The sequence below is a fragment of the Macrotis lagotis genome, chromosome 5, assembly GCF_037893015.1.
Source record: "Macrotis lagotis isolate mMagLag1 chromosome 5, bilby.v1.9.chrom.fasta, whole genome shotgun sequence".
Lineage (NCBI taxonomy): Eukaryota > Metazoa > Chordata > Mammalia > Peramelemorphia > Peramelidae > Macrotis > Macrotis lagotis.
This window is the reverse complement of record NC_133662.1, coordinates 265,112,051-265,120,809: the sequence shown is the minus strand read 5'-3', so window position 1 is coordinate 265,120,809 and position 8,759 is coordinate 265,112,051. Positions and strand designations below refer to the sequence as shown.

Genomic DNA, 8,759 nt, shown 5'->3' with positions numbered 1-8,759 from the left:
AACAAAGTGGAATGGAGCCAATAGCCAGGAGGGTTGGGGACAAACCAAGAATGTTTTTCAACTTTCCTAAAGAAAAGCTGCTCTTTTGGAGTAACTAAGCCTTGATTCTAACAAATATGAAAAGGGATTTAGATTTACCCTGAGCTGTGTAAACTCGGAAAAATATAGAATACCCAACATCTCCATTGCAATAAAAAATCAAGATGTGCAGTTACTGATTCACTGGAGAGTCACTCTCAGGAATAATCTTCTTGAGGGCTGAAACTTAAGTGAACCTATTTTCTGCAGCTGTAGCACAGCACTAATTACATATGTGAATGTACTAATTTCACAATTTTTCTTTGCGGTTGACTACAGAAGAAAGTTTGGGGCGTTTGGGGTCCTTGAATGTAATAAGGAGTTGTCAAATGGAAAATACATAATAATAATAATAATAATAAAGTTAATGTTTTTGTTCCTTAAAAGAGAGGGAAAAGAAGGAGGGAGGGAGAAGGAAAGTGAAGGAGGAGAGAGAGAGGAGAGGGAGAAAAGGAGGGGAGAGAGAGAGAGAGAGAGAGAGAGAGAGAGAGACAGAGACAGAGACAGAGAGAGAGAGAAAGAGAGAGAGAGAGAGAGAGAGAGAGAGAGAGAGAGAGAGAGAGAGAGATTGCTCTTTACTCTCCCTTCCTCCCTTCCAGTGAGGAGGACTGGGACAGGTTTCTTCTTTTCTTCTCAGAGTGCTATGTCTGGAGAAGGGACCCCAAACATCTTGACTCCTCCCTCATATCCCCAAACTCCAAAGGGAGCCAGAGGCAGCTCTTCAGGAATCGTGATGGATGTTACTACACTCCACACCCCTAACATGAAGAATCAGTTAAATCATTAGGGATCCAGACAAGACCTCACCAAATCCCAAGTCTGGGATATTCAAATGACAAATGTACAGGGATTAACAAGGAGGAGCAGGAGCAGGACCCAAGACTAGTCATAGAGTCTAGTCATTAAACACCTACTGTGGGCTAAAGGTTGGGGATACAAAGGGACACAGAAATATGGAGATCACCTTCTAACAGCGTGCAGAGATGACTATGGGCAAACAAGATGGATGCAGGATAAATTGGAGCCAGTGTCTAAGGCCAAGGAGGGACAGGAAGGCTCAGTAGAAAGTCCTAAGTCCTGTGTTCAAGTCTCTCTCTGCTTACTTCCTTTCTGTTCTATTTTATCATTTCCTTCTGCTGAACCTCTGTGTACTAGATGGGAAGGGAAGGATTTCTAAGCAGGATTCCACTAGGACCCTGGGACCTCTGGGGGAGGTTTACACACATGAGCCCTCCAGGCAAGTGGAACATTTTTCTAACCGAGGACCTGAGAGAGAGAGAGAGGGAGAGAGAGAGAGAGAGAGAGAGAGAGAGAGAGAGAGAGAGAGAGAGAGAGAACAAGAGGGGGGGGGAATAGAACCAAAGAGGGATGCAGAGAAAAATGAGAGAAACCAAGACATATTAGAGAAAAAAACAGACAGAGAAGGGAAAGGGGAGGGGTGGGGGTGGGGTCAGAGAGAGGGAGAGAGAGAAAGAGAGACAGAGAGAGAGAGAGAGAGAGAGACAGAGAGACAGAGAGACAGAAACAGTTAAAAACAAAGAGACAGAGTCGGAGTGGGGAGAGAGAGGAGGGGAAGACTGCCCTGGCTGGTAGCCCTTCTGAACAGTGACTAGCAGGTGACTTGGCAGCCTCTACTGCTTCTTAGCTCCTTCTCCCTTCCTGGTGGCAGGCCCCAGGGGAGAGCCAGCGGCCGCCCCCTTGCTGTGCCCTGGGTGCCTCCCTCTATCCTGGCACCCTGGGGTGGGAGGTGCCCGGGAGCCTTTGGGTGGCAGGAGGCCAGAGCCGACCGGGGAGGGCCAGACACAGCCAGGGCACCTGAACCGTGGGCGCCTGCACTGGGACTGAGCCACCTGCGGAGAGGAGAGAAGGGGCGCCTGCGGGGAAGAGAAGGGGCGCCTGCGGGGAAGAAGAGAAGGGGAGCCGTCGGGTGGGCGCATCGTGGAACCTGGGACCAGGTAAAGGGTGCCCCCGCCCTTCCCCGGGGCTTATGCGGCAGCTTCCCGGGACATCCCGCTACTGCCCTGCCCGTCCGGTTGGTTCACTTCCTTCTCTCCTTCCCCTCCCTTCTTCTCTCTCTTTCCCTTTTTCTTCTGTATTTCCTGCTTTTCTTTTGAGCTTTCTTTCTCTCTGGTTCCTTTTTCTTTCTATCCCTTTATTTTTCTTCCTTCTATCTTTCATTCTTTCCTCCCCCTTCCTCTTTCTTACCTTCCTTTTCTTTCTCCCTAATCTGATTTTTGTATTGTTCTTTCCTCTCTCTGTTTCTACCACAACTCCTTCCTTTTTCTCTTTTCTTCTTTCTTGGCTCTTGTTCCCTTCCTGTTTCTTCTTCCACTTTCACCTTCCTTCCTTCCTTTTTTCTTTTCTTTTCCCTCCTATTTCTCTCTTATCTTTCTTCCCTCCTTCTTGTCCTTCCTTCCTTTCTCCATTCTTTCTTTCATTCTTTTTCTTGTTTAGCACATCTGTTTTTCTCTTCTCTCTTTTCTTTCCCTTTCTTTCTTCTCTTTCAACTAAACAGCTTTTGCTTTCTCTGGCCTCCCTCTCTTCTTTCTCCCTCTATTCTTCAGTACAGAGCCATGGAAAGAGTATGAACTAGGAATCAGAAGACCAGGGTGGTTCCTTATGTTAGCTCTGCAACTTTTCTTACTTAGCTGGGTGACACTGGCTGAACCCCTGAACTACTCTTGCCCTCAGTTTCTTCAACTGTAAAATGGGAGGATTGGGCAAGATGGCCTGAAAGATCTCTTCCACTTTCAAATCTATGATCCTCTCTCTCTTTTTTTTCCTGTCTTTTTCTTCTTTCTTTCTTTCTCTCTATTCTTTTTTCTCTTTCACATGAGTGTGAAGTCAAAATGAATGTCATGGCTAATGATGGAAGACATGGTTGGGGAGTCTTAACCAATGTTGTCCTGATAACTGGTGGGATCTGCTGTCTGACAACCGGGACCAAGAAGGGAAGGGATCGAGTAGATGCCCTAGAGAAAATGAAGAAAAGGAGGAGGAAACACAATCCCACAGTCATTTAGAATGAAGTCTCCATGGTGGAGCATTTGAAAATGTCAGCCCTGGAGGTGGCTAGGTGGCAGTGGATAAAGCACCGGCCCTGGAGTCAGGAGTACCTGGGTTCAAATCCAGTCTCAGACACTTAATAATTACCTAGCTGTGTGGCCTTGGGCAAGCCACTTAACCCTGTTTGCCTTGCAAAAAAAAAAAAAAAAAACTAAAAGAAAATGTCAGCCCTGGACTGGAAAATGGTCCTATTTGAGTCATCAGGTGCAGGTGAAGGGAACCTCCTTACTCTGAGAGATGCAGCCTGGCTCTATTTGACCAAGTGCCTTCCTTTGAGAGGGGCTGATCCCTCTTCTCCCCCACCCTCAAATCCCTCCAGAGAAAGCAGTAAGAGGATACCCTGGGAGCCCTAGGAATGGGGTGGGGATCCAGGTACCTATGAAACAGGAGGGGAACAATTCCTAAAATTTCCAAAGTCCCATGAAGGACTTCAAAAGATGGGGACAAGAATGGTGAATGTGTCCTCTCAAGGAGAGTCAGTGTTTAAATGGGCAAATGCATCCACTATAGAGACTTGAACCCCCAAAGGGAAATGACCATTTTCTGAATCAGCTTGTAGATGACTTTCTGTTCTACTGATGTATCTTTGGAGTAGAGAACGGATAGAGCCAAGAAGGTAATGAGTGGTTCAAATTCAGAGGTGCCTTGGGATTGGTCATCAGAACTGGAACTAGGGTGGAACAACAGTGCTCTGCCCTAGGGTGCTGACAAATTGAGAGGGTTTACTGAAGAAATACAACTAGATCAGCAAAAATCAATTGTTAAAATACAACAAGGGGAATGTTTATATTCCCCATTCCTACCCCCTTTTCCTCACTGACAAAATGGCATAGGGTGAACTCCTTCCCCATAACCCAACCAGTTCTCTCTCCTGAGAGAGACTGTATGTCATCCCAGGCTCATCACCCAAAAGGCCTTGTGTTCCCAGGTTGCAGCCCATTCTCAATGGCACAATTAGTCTTTAAATGTTGGTCCAAGAGTTCATTAGTGTTGTTTATTTACCCTGAGTAGACTTTGCTGAACGTTGTATACTCAGAGCCAGACACAAAGGAAGTTCTTAAATGTTTGTTGGAGGAATGTGCCTCTATTTACCTTGCCTGTCAGGGATACTTTTCCGTGGCCTGACTGGTAAGGAAAGGGGTGGGGCTTGTCAGGGTTAGGGGATACAGGGCTAGGCAATAAGGGGGTTGCAATCAACCCAGGGAGGCAATTAGTAAAAAAGATAAATATTATTACTCTCACTTTATACCTGGGGAAACTAAGGCTCAGGGAAGCAAAGTGCTTTCTCCAGAATCACAGAGCTAGGACCTCTCAACCCCCAAACCTACTCTGCCAAGCAAACTAGGGTCAAGAAAAGCTCTGTGCCTCTCCTGGTCATTTAAAGCTCCTGTTATATTATCAGAGAGCCCCCCCCCCCCAACCTGATGCCAGTCTGTAAGGAGGAAGACTTCCACATAGTCAGAATGTTACAGAGGACTCTCCAAGAACCAACCCTGAGAAACAAGCCAGCTGGGATTACTATTACCATTATTCTACAGATGAGGAACTTGGGGTTCAGAGAAATGAAATTTCCTGTTAGAAATTCATTCATTTAACAGGCATTTATTAAGTACCTACTCAATGTCCTTGTTCAGTCATTTTTCAGGCCTGTCTGACTCACCATAACTCCATTTGGGGTTTTCTTAGCAGATGTGCTAAAGTGGTTTGCCATTTCCTTCTCCAGCTCATTTTACAGGGGGGAAAACTGAGGTAGACAGCACTAAGTGACTTGCCCAGGATCAGCCAGTTAGTAAGGGTCTGAGTCTGAATTTGAACTCAGGTCTTCCTGACTCAAGGCAGTATACTATGGCTGGCCTTAGCTGCTATGGGTCAGGCACTAATCTATTGGGAGGGATGGTTATAAATTTTACAAACAAAAATCAATCCCTGCCATCAGCAACTTCCATTCTAATGGAGGAGAGTCCACCTGTCAGTCAGATAGAAAAATCTCAAGATTCTTAGCAGGTGGTCAGGCCTCTTCTCTAATGCCATTTCCACTGATAACATCAGATTTGTTTTGGAGATTGAGTCACAGGACAGGGCCAGGGCCTTCCTTTCTGGATCCTCGGTGTTTTGGGGAAGTCTGGAAGCTGCATCTTCATCGGGGCTGCTTCCCTGGCCATTGCTGAGAACACTAGGCCCTGGGCTGTCTCCACCATAGTCTGAGCATGGGTGATGTTCAAACTGTTCTTAATAGTTGCTTCATGCTAGGTCCTGTCTCAACCCCTTGGTGGGGGGGGTCTTGCTGACTTGGCTAGGCTGGCACAACTGCCAGTTGTTGGTAGGGAAGCCCTTCCTCATAGGGTTTCCATAGGGCTGTTCTGAAATAATGGTCTGGGTTGGTCTTGGAGTATCTAGCCCTTCCAGGGCTTCTGAGTTCTCCTCCCCATTAGCAGTAACCTGTCAGCAATTGTCACTGGTGGTGACAAGGAGGATGGGCCCCCAGGGATTTCTTGGAATGGCCAGGAACACTAAGACTAAGTGATCTCAGTCAAGAGCAGGATTTGAACCCAGATCTTCAAGCTAACATTCAATCCACTGAGCTGTGAGTGGTTATATTCGGTGCATATGTCCAGGCTCTCTTGTAAAAGATAAGGACCATCTTCAGTTTAGTCTCTATATGTCTGCCTCCTAATAAAAACTTATTGATTGGTTGTGAGTGGAGGTTCTGCCCTGTGACAGACAGAGGCATTGCCCCATTGGGTGGGGATGGCCAAAAGCCCTTTCCTTCTGCCACTGGCTTGTACACCCCAACCCAGACCCTTTGGCACCCAATCTCAGACTCTAAATCTACTCCCTTCTCTCTCTATAACTCAGCCCATGGTCCGAAAAGAAGAGGAGCTGCAGGAGGGAATTGAGAGGTGATTTGGGGTCATGGGTCAAATCTCAGGGACATGCTTCCTCAATAAGTTCCTAAGGGCAGGGATGTCTTAGGGGGAGGGAAGAGTGTCCCCCAAGACTGACTCTTCCTGCCCCCCCAAATTGCCTCTCCTTCAGGGGTCTTAGTTGGAGGGTCATGTGTCTCTTCAGGAAATAATTTCTAGAATAATCTTGGACATGAAGCTGTGTTGCAGACCATATCATCTGGAGAGCTTGCTGGATCTGGGGGCAGAGGGTCTGGATTCAAATCCAAGTTCTTCCACTTACTAGCCCTATGGTCTGAGCAAGTCTCTTAATCATTCTGGGACTCATTTTCTTCTGGGTTAAATGAGAGGTTAGGACCAGTGACCTCTAAGGTCTTTTCCATTCAAAATCTGAGATATCAAGTCACTAGACTCCACTGGTGCCCAGGTTCCTCATCTGTAAAATGGAGAGATAGAAAGGATTTGGTAATCAGCCTCTGAGGCCCCTGCCAGCTCTAAATCTCTGACCTATAAAGCTTCTCCACTGCTCTCCTCTGTCCTTTAAATCAAATCAGACCTTGGAGAGTCTGTTTCAATTCTCTGAGCCTCAGATCTATGAAATTGGGACACTAAATTAAACAAATGATCCTAAGGTTTCTGGGTCTGAATATATGATCCTATGCCCCACTAGAAATATGATTCCCATTTTAATATTAACATGAAAAATAATCTATGAACCATTAAGCTTTCAGCACAGAGGGTCTTAAAAAAAGGCTCAACCTTGGATGTTTGGATGTCCCTCTGGGTGTTCTCTTTTCCAAGCTAAATCTCCCCAGTTCCTCCATCATTCCTCATAGGTAGGTTGCACCCTGGGGAGAACACCAGTCTTTAACTCCCCAAGCCCCAAGATCCAACCCTGTCTTAGATACTCATAAGCTGGGGGAAGGTCAGAAGCCAAAGTTCCTCCCAATTCTAACTCTATGGACTGAAGGTCTGCAGCATCTCGTTTGTTCTCTAGTCCCTCTCCAGATTATCACCATCTTTCTAAATTGTGAAGCCCAGGGCAGGGATGGCTGTAAGACTGGCACCCTGGGTCTCTCCACCCACCTAGGGAGACTGACTCAGAGAAACTCTCCCCTGCATTTATACTCAGTCTACTGCAGGGAGGGCAGGTCTCAGTGGAGCCTTCCCAAAAGAGCTTTGCTCCCCACTGTTCCTTAACCAAGAATGTACTCCTACCAAGATCGGATCAAAATTTCTCTTACAATCAAGGAAAGACAAGAGATAGAGATTAATTCTAACCAAATTTCAGCACAAAGTATTTTTTTTCTGATGATTCCTTAAACTCAATCCAAAATTACCAACAATTTTTAATTGTTGATTTTTTTTTTTTTGAAGTAGGAGAAAGTCTATTTTAAGGCAGTTAATGATCTGTATTTGCTTCTTTTGCATTTAACTGTGAGCAAACTGCCCCAGGCCTCCCTGCTGAGTGGCTCTGGGCCCTACCTCGGCCCCACCCCACCCCCCATTGCTCTTTAAACAAACAGAGATGATAGGCTGATCTCAGGAAGTGAAAGCCTGATTAAATTCAAGCAAAGGAATGAGGAAGAAAAGATTATTTTGCTCAGGAACCTCATGACTATGAGATAATTCCTAGAAATTTATTTTTTAACAGTCTCAAGAGAGATATGATTATCAGGACTAACTGAGAAGGGGATTGTCCCATTAAGCCATAGGAAATAGAGGGCAGGACCTGGAGTTGAATGGCCCCTTGCCCCAAGGTGTATTAGGCAATCAGAACAAAACACTTCCCTCACTTCCTTCTCTTTGCCTCAGTTTCCCCATCTGTGAAATGGAGATAATAATACATATTTATATATAGACCCCAGCTCAGAGATGCTGCAAGACTCAGATGATAGAATGTGTTTAAAGTGCATTCAAAACTTTAAAATAGTATAAAAATAGCAACTATTATTATTTCTGCACCCTCATAAAAATTTGTCTGGGACATGGTGGTCAATACTGACACAGTACAGGAAGGGAGCACCTGGAGGAGGTGACCAAGATGGGCAAGGGCCTACAATTTCTGTCATAGGAGAATCCATGGAAGGAGGATAGGATGCCTATTGAAGAGAAGGCTCAGAGAGGATGTGGTGCCATCCATGGAGGGGAGATTAGCAAGTGAGGCAGATCGGGCCCCCAGCTCCTTGCTGGCCCAGAGATTCCAGGCACTCTCCTGCCCAGCAGAAAAGGAGGGAGGAAGCTCCACTTGCATGAGACAGTGCCATCTGCCTGGGCTCCGAGACAAATACTTTGTCCTGGCTGTGGACAGTTGCATTACTAGAGGTTTTGCACAGCTCCTGGGAACCAAAATATGTGCAGTGATGAGAGAGAGGAAATAGCATACATTATCGCCTAACTCTGAAACACTCTCAAACATAAGCTTCTATCAGTCTCCTACTGTGTGTCGGATGCTATGCCAGGCAATGGGGATACAGGAAAAAAAGTGAAACCATTCCTGCTTCTCAGAGAGCTTACTCACAGTTCAGTACATGTCAAATAAATGTAAATTGGGGCCAGGTGAAGGAGAAAGGGGGCTCCTAGAAGTCTGAGCCTCATGAGGAAGGGACACCTCAGCTGGATCTAGAGGCAAAGAGACAGCAGGAAGGCGGGATATAAATAAACATGTGTGTCTGTGCGTGTTTATATACACGTACAAATTCCTGTATATAA

The 8,759-nt window shown here is 46.0% G+C and overlaps 1 protein-coding gene across 5 annotated transcripts in view; it reads left to right on the top strand.

Annotated features, from left to right (window-relative positions):
* Positions 1–1,855: 1,855 nt before the first annotated feature.
* MLPH (melanophilin) overlaps positions 1,856–8,759 on the top strand; it is a 69,322-nt gene continuing 62,418 nt past the window's right edge. For 3 of the 5 annotated variants that reach the window (XM_074189789.1, XM_074189792.1, XM_074189791.1), the window contains exon 1: positions 1,857–2,033. The gene's annotated coding sequence lies outside the window, so the exon portion shown is untranslated. Of the gene's footprint in view, positions 2,034–8,759 lie in introns of all 5 variants that reach the window. The other 2 variants (XM_074189793.1, XM_074189790.1) reach the window with 1 other exon arrangement.